The sequence below is a fragment of the Papaver somniferum genome, chromosome 3 (assembly GCF_003573695.1).
Source record: "Papaver somniferum cultivar HN1 chromosome 3, ASM357369v1, whole genome shotgun sequence".
In the NCBI taxonomy this organism is placed as follows: domain Eukaryota; kingdom Viridiplantae; phylum Streptophyta; class Magnoliopsida; order Ranunculales; family Papaveraceae; genus Papaver; species Papaver somniferum.
Window position 1 is genome coordinate 58,718,291 of NC_039360.1, and position 10,516 is coordinate 58,728,806.

Sequence of the window (10,516 nt, forward strand, 5' to 3'; positions counted from 1 at the left end):
TTCATTGCTTTGTAAATATCACAGTTTCACTGCCACTATTTGCCCTTTCTTCTCTTGTGTTTCTCCTGTTCTTGTTACTGCATTCACTGCCTTGTTCTGCTGCTGCTACTACTTGCTGCTTTTGTTGCTGCTGTGCATTGCTTCTGCTGCTGCAGAAGCCACCACTGCTGCTGCTGCTTCCTCTCCAAGGCCCAGACCATAGTTCAGGTTAAGACCTAAAGCCTAGCTAATCTAAAGGCCCAGCCAACTGAGCCCAATGCTCAGTTCACTCCAAAAAGCTAAGGCCCAGTTCACTGTTACCAAGCCCAGTTCACATCAAAAGACATCGAGCCCAATTCACAGTCATTGTTAGCCCAAGGCCCAGTGCAATTCAAAAGACCAAAAGCACAAACTGCTTCACAGTTAATCAAAGCCCATCTTGCTCTTATTGTGAAAGCAAAAGCTTCAAAGTTATTCAAAGCCCATTGATATTCAAGACCCTTTGGTACTCAAAGCCCATTAGCAATTTAGAAACCCAAAATAGTTAGAAAACTCCAAAACACACCCAGTCTTTGTGGATCGACCCGTACTTGCACGAGCTACAACCGACGACCGTGCACTTGCGGTATTACTGTAGGCCCGTTTTTATCTCGCTTAATTTTCATACGCTTTCCCGGGCCCACCAAGTTTTTGGCGCCGCTGCCGGGGACTCGGTAGCGGCGAAATTGCTTTTTCTTTTTTTGCTTTTGCTCTTGCTTGTTGATTCTTCTCTTCTGAAACCAACAGGTGCATTGCCTTGCTGCTTGCTGAAACTCCTGTTGGGCTGTTACTGTTAGGTATTGTTGCTGCACTGAACTGGTGTTGTTTCTCTTGCTTGCAGGTGCTGTTGGAGATGGTGCTAGGAGAAGCTGCCTGACCCTGGTGCAGCTGCTGTTGCTGAAGTTGTTCCTGCTGCTGCTACTACTTGCTGCTTTTGCTGCTGCTGTGCACTGCTTCTGCTGCTGCAGAAGCCACCACTGCTGCTGCTGCTTCCTCTCCAAGGCCCAGACCATAGTTCAGGTTAAGACCTAAAGCCTAGCTAATCTAAAGGCCCAGCCAACTGAGCCCAAGGCTCAGTTCACTCCAAAAAGCTAAGGCCCAGTTCACTGTTACCAAGCCCAGTTCACATCAAAAGACATTGAGCCCAATTCACAGTCACTGTTAGCCCAAGGCCCAGTGCAATTCAAAAGACCAAAAGCACAAACTGCTTCACAGTTAATCAAAGCCCATCTTGCTCTTATTGTGAAAGCAAAAGCTTCAAAGTTATTCAAAGCCCATTGATATTCAAGACCCTTTGGTACTCAAAGCCCATTAGCAATTTAGAAACCCAAAATAGTTAGAAAACTCCAAAACACACCCAGTCTCTGTGGATCGACCCGTACTTGCACGAGCTACAACCGACGACCGTGCACTTGCGGTATTACTGTAGGCCCGTTTTTATCTCGCTTAATTTTCATACGCTTTCCCGGGCCCACCAGGAGGCAGAAATCGAAGAACTTTCCAAGACGTTGACTCTGAAAAGAGCGGCTCTCGAAGATGCAAGGTGGCTTTCTCCAAGAAGAGCAAACCCCTGTTGGAAAACTTTCCCTGAATGTTTCTCTGTCTTTTTTCAAACTTTCGCTTGGTTTTTTTTTTGAAAGGCACACAGGGTGTCTGGTTTGAAGTTTGAATGATTTTTGATAGACGGTTGGTATTTTTTGAGAATACCGGATTATTTTTGAAATGAATGGTTTTAATAGTATTGTTCTGATTATAACTTGCGGATATTGATTTCGTGAAAGCGTGTGCCGCTAGTTAGCATAAGATGAAATATGATGATGGTTTTATCGAGAACCTAAAAGAATAAATCGTATATTCCATCCAGTCTAGACTTACTCAGTTTTCTGGGTCTTCTGATGAAAACAAGATCCTTCCCGTGTAAAACCGGCTTTGTATGTAGTATTGTCGTGACTGCGGAAAGTCCCCAGTCGCTTTGGAGATTCCTGTGAAGTCCTCAGCCATCTCTTTGCGGATCACGGCTGGTAACCAGGTTGTCTGGTAATCGAGTTATAGATCCCAGAAAAAATCGCTTGTTTTCGTCGTCCTGAGGTCTGGATCGAAGTATGAGATCGAGGATTGAAAACTGGTATTGTAACCGAAAGATCAATCTCCCACTGTGGTCGCCAATTGTTTATGGGTGAAAATCGTTTCTGCCGATTTTGGTAATTCCGGTAAGTGATTGAGAAACAGATCTAAACCCTAAACAAATGTACTGCACGAGAGTACTTTAGATTCGAGAGATCAATCTGTACAACTCCGGCCTAAAATAAGAAATGGTCGTTCCGGATTTGCTTCGGTCACAAAGAGGAGGAGAAGGGCTGGTTTAGGGAGGGAAGCGAAGAGATTGTTGAGACCAGAACAGTTCTGGAAGAGTATTACTTGACTTGTATCAGAAGTTGAAAGCTTTTGGGAAAGCTAGCAAAGTTGCCTTTCTGAGTATTGTATTTCTCCTGACCAAAAACTTGTTGTCTTGGTGGAAATAGGTAAGACCTATTTATACAAGTCTAAGTGAAACGTACTCTGGCCTCGTAAGAAAAAGAAACGGATGAGTTAAATGGGAAGAGGTGGTAACGCCTGGTATTGATGGAATTTGATGGAATTGATGTTCCATAATGAAAGAGCGTTTCACCATTACTTCCTGCATTTACTAACCGTTTTATTCTTAATACACTGTCTTGAAACGGGCATTTGTGTATGTCGCACGTTGTAAACCGCCAAACCAAAACCCTAAAGAGCATCCCTCAGCTTGTGACATGTATTGATGTCTCGAGTGTTTTCGTGGAAAACGTGTAGCATGTCGCTGGTGTTTGATAAGTTGAGCTTGAGAGATGTGCCGGGTCAGTGGCGACCTTCGACGGTCGAGATTTTGCATCTTAAGAGAAATCGTGGCCTTTTATGTAGGCGCGGCATGCCAAAGTGCAAGGGTTGCACGACATGTGCCAATGGCTTGTGCGGAATGCCTTGGCTGTAGGTTGCACATCGGGTGCAAGTGGTAATGCCAAAATGCAAGTGTTGCATGGCATGTGCCAATGGCGCGCGTAGCGGCTTTGGCCTTAGGTTTGCACGGCTTGGCATGCTAGGTTGCAAGGGTCGCTTGGCACTAGGTTTGCACGACTTGGCATGCTAGGTTGCAAGGGTCGCTTGGCACTAGGTTTGCACGGCTTGGCATGCTAGGTTGCAAGCATCGCTTGGCATGTGCCAATGGCGCGTTTGGCGGCTTGGCCCTAGGTTTGCACGGCTTGGCATGCTAGGTCGCAAGCGTCGCTTGGCATGTGCCAATAGCGTGTGTGGCGTATTGGCCCTAGGTTTGCACGACTTGGCATGCTAGGTCGCAAGCGTCGCTTGGCATGTGCCAATGGCGTGTGTGGCGGCTTGGCCCTAGGTTTGCACGGCTTGGCATGCTAGGTCGCAAGCGTAGCTTGGCATGTGCCAATGGCGCGTGTGGCGGATTGGCCCTAGGTTTGCACGACTTGGCATGCTAGGTCGCAAGCGTCGCTTGGCATGTGCCAATGGCGCGTGTGGCGGCTTGGCCCTAGGTTTGCACAGCTTGGCATGCTAGGTCGCAAGCGTCGCTTGGCATGTGCCAATGGCGCGTGTGGCGGCTTGGCCCTAGGTCGCAAGCGTCGCTTGGCATGTGCCAATGGCGCGTGTGGCGGCTTGGCCCTAGTTTGCACGGCTTGGCATGCTAGGCGTTGGTTTGTGGGTTTGACTGGTGGGTCGCAAGCGTTGCTTGGCATGTGCCAATGGCGCGTGTGGCGGCTTGGCCCTAGGTTTGCACGGCTTGGCATGCTAGGTCGCAAGCGTCGCTTGGCATGTGCCAATGGCGCGTGTGGCGGCTTGGCCCTAGGTTTGCACGGCTTGGCATGCTAGGTCGCAAGCGTCGCTTGGCATGTTCCAATGGCGCGTGTGGAGGATTGGCCCTAGGTTTGCATGGATTGGCATGCTAGGTCGCAAGCGTCGCTTGGCATGTGCCAATGGCGCGTGTGGCACAATGATTCTGCGGCTTGGTTTTGGCATGGTTGCCATGATGCGCAGCGATTGTGCGGCTTGGTTTTGGTATGGTTGCCATGATGTGCAGCGATTGTGCGGATTTGGTTTTGGCATAGTTTCCATGATGCGCAGTGATTGTGCGGCTTGGTTTTGGCATGGTTTCCATGATGCGCAGCGATTGTGCGGCTTAGGGTTTTGTGTGTCGAAACCCTAGTTTAGCATTTGAAAAAAGGTATCCTGGTAATTTTTTACATAAGTGCATTAAATGTTCAAATAAATGTGTTTAGCGTCACCGGTGACATCATGCTATGCGTAAGGTTTTACGATTTTACCCCTTGTCTAAAAACCACCATCAACAGAAGCAAATTCTTAACTTGGAAGTTGAAGGAAAATCTGTGTATGAAGGTTTTGATAACAACATGTCTTGGACCGATCTTTACAGCCTTGTTGAAGAAACACTTGGGTGGGGTAAAGACGAGACCGAGATGGAGTTTATGTTGGCTGGTGGTTATGACCCTTCGGAATCAAACAAGGTTAACAAGGTAAAGAAGCTGTTGTTGAATAATTTGAAGGCTAAGTTTGGAGACACCCTCAAAAAGCAATTGGCAGGTGAGGTGATAGATGAGACAAGGGCTAGGCTTACAACCACAGCATATTTGTTGTATTCTATTGGGACCGTATTCATGCCCGATAACTCGGGAAATAGGGTGATGTCCATTACCTACAATTGTTGAAGGATTTGAAGAAGACCAAAGAGTATTCGTGGGGCACCGCTACGCTTACATATCTACTTGAAAGTCTAAGAAAGGCCTCGAGGGTTGGAGATACTGAAATTGCTGGGAATGTTGCGCTTCTAATGGTAAGTTTGGTTACATTTTATAATCTTTTTATTTTATGATTGTTTGTTATATTTGTCTTTTGTATTCATGTCCCAATTGCTTAAATTGTTTTATATTTTTCTGGGCATGGGTGTATGACCACTTTCCGAGCTTGAGACCTCCTACTGAATGGGAAGAAGATGATGATAGACCTACAAGAAAGAAGTTTATGTTCACTGGTAGACAAAAAAGGTACAAAGGAGCGAGGCTCGTTCAAGTGAGGCAGGACATAGATGCTTTCACTGTTGAAGATGTTATCTTTGACCCTTATTTGAGGATTCAAAATGGAGTTGATGTTCGTCGGTTCACACATACCTCAGGCTACAACGGACCATTGTATCATGCCATAGGTTATGTTATGACCAATCCTCGTCGAACTCTACGCCAAATTGCTCATATTCAAGAAAAGGTCGTTAAGGAAAACTTCAAATTATACAAGGATGGATCCGAGACAAAAGGCCCCACTATTGTACTCAACTACCACCCAACTTCTATGGTTGATGTTTGGAACAACCGCCATCAACAAAAATACCAACTCGAAGCGGGAGAGGCAACGGCTTGTAACAACACGAAAGAAGCCGTTGATGATTACATAGATTGGTATTATCATTTTGGTTATCCACATGTGATTAATAATGATCCGAAGGCCCAGCCACTTATTCAAAAGGCAATAGAAAAAAAGGAAGGCTGCTGAGGAGACCAAAGAGACAAAGGGGCTATTTGGTATGACTTGGAAGAAACTATATTTCATATCGGTACGTAACTTTGTTATCCTCATAACTTGGAATTTAGTTCTAATTTATATTATGTATTATGGAATAATATCTTAAGACTCTTTCTTATGTGTTAATAGAAAGAGCGAGGACAAAAGTTGGCAAATAGTATGACTTCATGCATCCGTGCTAATGGTGTGATTAACGCTCCTCAACAAAGGACCTTACAAGAGCAAATAAGGAACTTGCATGATCCAACCAGGAATGAATTTTATGAGGGGTTGGTCATGGAAGAAAGAGGCTTAAAGAGGGGCAGAAAGTCCATTGGAGGTGCGAGTACTAGACATAGTCAGCCGTCATCTAGCAGCGAAGAGACGCCTTTGGAAGAGGATGTGCATGGTGTCGGTACTAGCCAAAGAGGTGGTCGCGGTGGTGATCGAATTTTGAATAGTGGTAAATAAGGTTGTCGTTCACTCGGACTTGTTGAAATTGATTCTAGGCTTAAATACAAAAATACTAAAAATAAGAAATTATATACAAAATATGTCACGGGATGGAGAATTCACTGGGACTCAGGATTTCACTGCTTTCATATTCAAGTGGTTCAAAAATTAATCCTAGACATTTATCGCTCAAACAAAAGAAATATCAACTCTAATATTTTGCCAAGGATAGATTTCGTAAAACATCAATTGTAAATTACAATCACTGTGTATCTAAAGCACCTGAGACTAAGCATACACTATCTAACAAGATGACAATTGATTAATAAAAATCATAAATCATTTAAAATCGGTGCAAAAAGTAAATAAAAGAATTAATCAAATTACCACATTGATGAAATCCAGCTTCCTCCGTCATCCCAATGTTGGGTTTAGCTCATTAGGTTGGAAACACGCTCGAAATATAATTTCATTGCTCAAAGTGTTTACAAATAATGAAAATGGGAGAAAATTATTAACGCAGTGATTTTATTTTCTCTCCCCAACTCTCCCCCTCAAATGTGATCTCTAGCTCTCTATTTATACACACAAATACACATTACTCAAATATATTCTTCCATAACTCCAAAATCTTCTTCTTTTTAATTAAAAATATCTTCAGGAATTTTTCCTTCTCTTTATTCTCCATATTTCTTTACGAAACTCATATCTTCTTTAATTCGCAGAATAAAATCCAAGATAAAATCTTCCAAGGATATCTCTCTTGTTTAATACAAGATAACTTTCTTTTTCTTCAAATTCTTCCTGTTTATAAGGAAAGAAGATATTCTTATCTTAAAGATAATATATCCTTTACCGGTGGAACCAAATTTCCCGCAAATATTCTTTTTGAATGTTGAAGATGAAGGGTGCCTCTTATCCTTCTGTTGGGGTGCCGATAGTAATTTGGGTGCTGAGAACAAATTTGGGTTGTACATAACCGCGGGTTCCCCTCAGCCAAATATGAGGTCCGCTTAGCAAATGTCCTCCGGGGGTGCCTTTAGCAGTTTTTCGAGCTGATTCTTCCAAAAACGTTTATTTTCCAAAAATACCTACAAACACACAAAACACCAAAATAAGTACAAAATCGAGTGCCAACATAGAGAAAAGTGAGGACAATTTAGACACACAAATGTGTCTATCAGGTGGTCGCCGTGATGGTCCTCGTACTCGTGGTGGTGGTACCACCAACAAAAGAGGTCGTGGTCCTCGTGGTTAATTATGGTTATGTGACATTTGGTAGCAGGACAACTTTTTATTTCTTAGCTTTGTGTGGTTGTTTTTAGTTTATGGATATTATCAAGAACTAATGGTTGTGTGGTTAGTTTTTAGTTTATGGATATTATCAAGAATTAATGGTTGTGTGGTTAGTTTTTAGTTTATGGATATTATGACGAACATGTTATGAATTGTGTGGTTATGGATTTTAGCTTATGAATTACTTGGAATGAATTAACATGTTATCAACTGTGTGGTTAGTTACTAGGAATGAATTAAAATTGAGATTGCACTCAAGTTATTCTATGTGTTACAGTTAGTAACTAAAGGAAAGTTAGAAACCGTAGGCGTGTTACGGTTGGTAACGACAAACCATAATGAACCGTAGGACAGCTATGGTTTGTAGTTTTGCTTCTTTACAAACCGTAAATGACACTGTAACTTTGAGAATTGGAGAGATCAAACTTACGGTTGGTAACTTCAAAACATAAGGAACCGTAGGAGTGTTACGGTTTGTAGTTCTGCTTCTTTACAAACCGTAAATTACACTGTAAGTTTTAGAATTGGATAGCTCAAACTTACGGTTGGTAACTTCAAATCCAAATGAACCGTAACTCTGGTATAAATAAATTTTGCAGAGTTACGGTTTATAATCTTCCAAACATTACCAACCATAACTCTGATGAAAAATCAATTTTCAGAGATACGGTTTGTTACTCTTGTTTAATTACCAACCGTAAATTATTTATTTCCTGGATATTCATGAGCTTATCCCCTGATTTGTCATTGGTTGATTTGAAAATATAGCCGTTGAAACCTTCAACGACTTTATTTTCAAAAAATAGATCCGTTACATAATAAAAAAAATAAAGTGTTATATATATGCTTATCCTCCTCAATAGAAGTTACACCTCCACATGAATCACATCTTACCTTAAACTAGATTATGGATCTAAACCCTTAATTTACATTGGAAGAAGATTTATGTATTTGCCGCAACTTTGTTCTATGCTATCCAAAAAGAGGAGAAGAACGACGCCGATGTGGTTTTGTGAGTACAAGTTATTTGAGAACTCTTTTTGAAAACTTTTGCTCCGAAACATGTAACCCTAATAACCGCGATAGAATTATGTTATATGTTAGATATGGAACTATTCGGGATAACGTTAAAGAATTTATGGCATTAGTTCGTTTTATGGGTGAAATACGATTAAGGGGTGAAACTGACGCTGAAGTTTTAGATTGCTCTATTCAAGAATGGAGACGATGGAAAAGGTCGAGTTTTCAATACTTACCTCATTTCAACATATTTAAAGACTTTTATCGCACTCATAGGCCTGGATATCAGTATCCTTTTAAGTCGCATGAAAGAAAATGAGTTGTAATGTCATTTATATTTGTAATGGTTTAATGGTTGTAATGTTTCTAAGTCTACTTACGGTTCGTAAGTATGTTATCGTTACCAACCGTAATTACACTGAAAACATATATTTCTAATCAAATAGACATGATATTGTCACTTTTAATCATAACACATTTAGTCAAAATACAAAATATAAAATGGGCTTCACCAAGACTTGAAAACATTTAAGCATCCTCTTCATCATCGGTCATAACTATGAATTGCTTCGGCATAGACAACATTACGGCCTTCCATAATTCAATACTTTTCTCAAATCGATTGCACCAAGTCTTGGGGAGTTCACCACCACAACCAAATTCCCTCCACAATGGAGGTAATGGACTTCTTTCATGCAATCGGAGGCCGATGTAATGTTTTCCTTTCACGTGACCCATGACAACTGTTTTTTTTATTGACAAGTCTTCGTCAAACGGTATTCTTGTTGGTGCAAATGTATTGCTCATGTCTCTGGAGATTAAATGAATGACGCAATTGAATACGTTTGCAAGTAGTTGGCCACATATAGGCATGCACATCCAATATTGGATTGTCAAACATATATTGCCGGTTAACCGCCTTTCCATTTCCTTGAAGATCTCATTTAACACCTCATCGGTTTCGTTTCTTTCAACTCTCATCATCGGCTTATAGAAGTCGCGGTAACCACGTAGTTCCATTAAGCATTTTTGCCTTATGTAAGTAACTTGGTCACAATCCCACCCTATCGCGTCTTCAAAGGGTCCAAGTTGATCCATGAAGACGTGGTAACCACAATTCCCATCACCATGAACATCCTCCGTAGCCTTGATATAACCACGAATATAGTCGGGGAAAAAACGAAGGTAATATTCATAGAGAATGTAATAGTTCCAGCTATATCGACCATTCTTGTCTCTAGGTGGTGGTTTAGGCACTCCTTTTAGATGAATCTTCTCCTTATCCTTTTCCTTTTCAACCATCGGACTCTTTCCATTGTTCATTGCTAATTGTTTAACACCAACTTTACCAACAAGTCTTTTTATTGAACTATCTTGGGAGGAAACCTCGGGACCGATATAGGAACCTTTACCTTTAACTCCATCATCTTTTTCCACTTTCTTTACGACCATTTCCTTGAATAACAAATTTGCTTCTTTCTTGTTGTTTAGAGCGAAATACCAAACTTTTTCCTTTAACATCAATTTTGCTTGTTGCACTTTCTTGAGTAGGAAGCTCGATACATTTTTGTTGTACATTTCGATGGCTTGGTTCTCCTTTATCCGCTTGACCTCTTTTTCGCTTGTTTCTACCTTGAACATCATACTCTTCCATCTCATCCTCCGCTTCATATTCCTTTCTCAACCATTCATAACCACAATGATCTCTTTTCTTTGATTCTTCCGCCAATTCTCTTGTTTTTTTATTTCCTACGTACCTTTTTTTTTTGGTAAGAGGCCTCCCCTTACTCTTCCCCTTTGGTGGTTCCTTGATATCATACCTAAATTGTGGATATATGAAATCTCTCAAGTTACTCAACCATATTTGCCTTTGGCCTTGGCTTAGTGTAGCATATTTCTCGGCTGGAGCTTTTCCAATCTCGGTATAGCCAAACGTTCCTCCAAATTGTGGATCAAAAAATGTTTCACGGAATGTTAATTGTTTCCAAAAGGGATGAACATCTTGAATCGGGATCACTTTGTCTTGATATGTGGCTATAACATGTCGACATGTTAGTTCCAAACTTGTCATGTTTGGACAAACACACTCTTCTTCATAATCCCCCAATTCATAATGTTG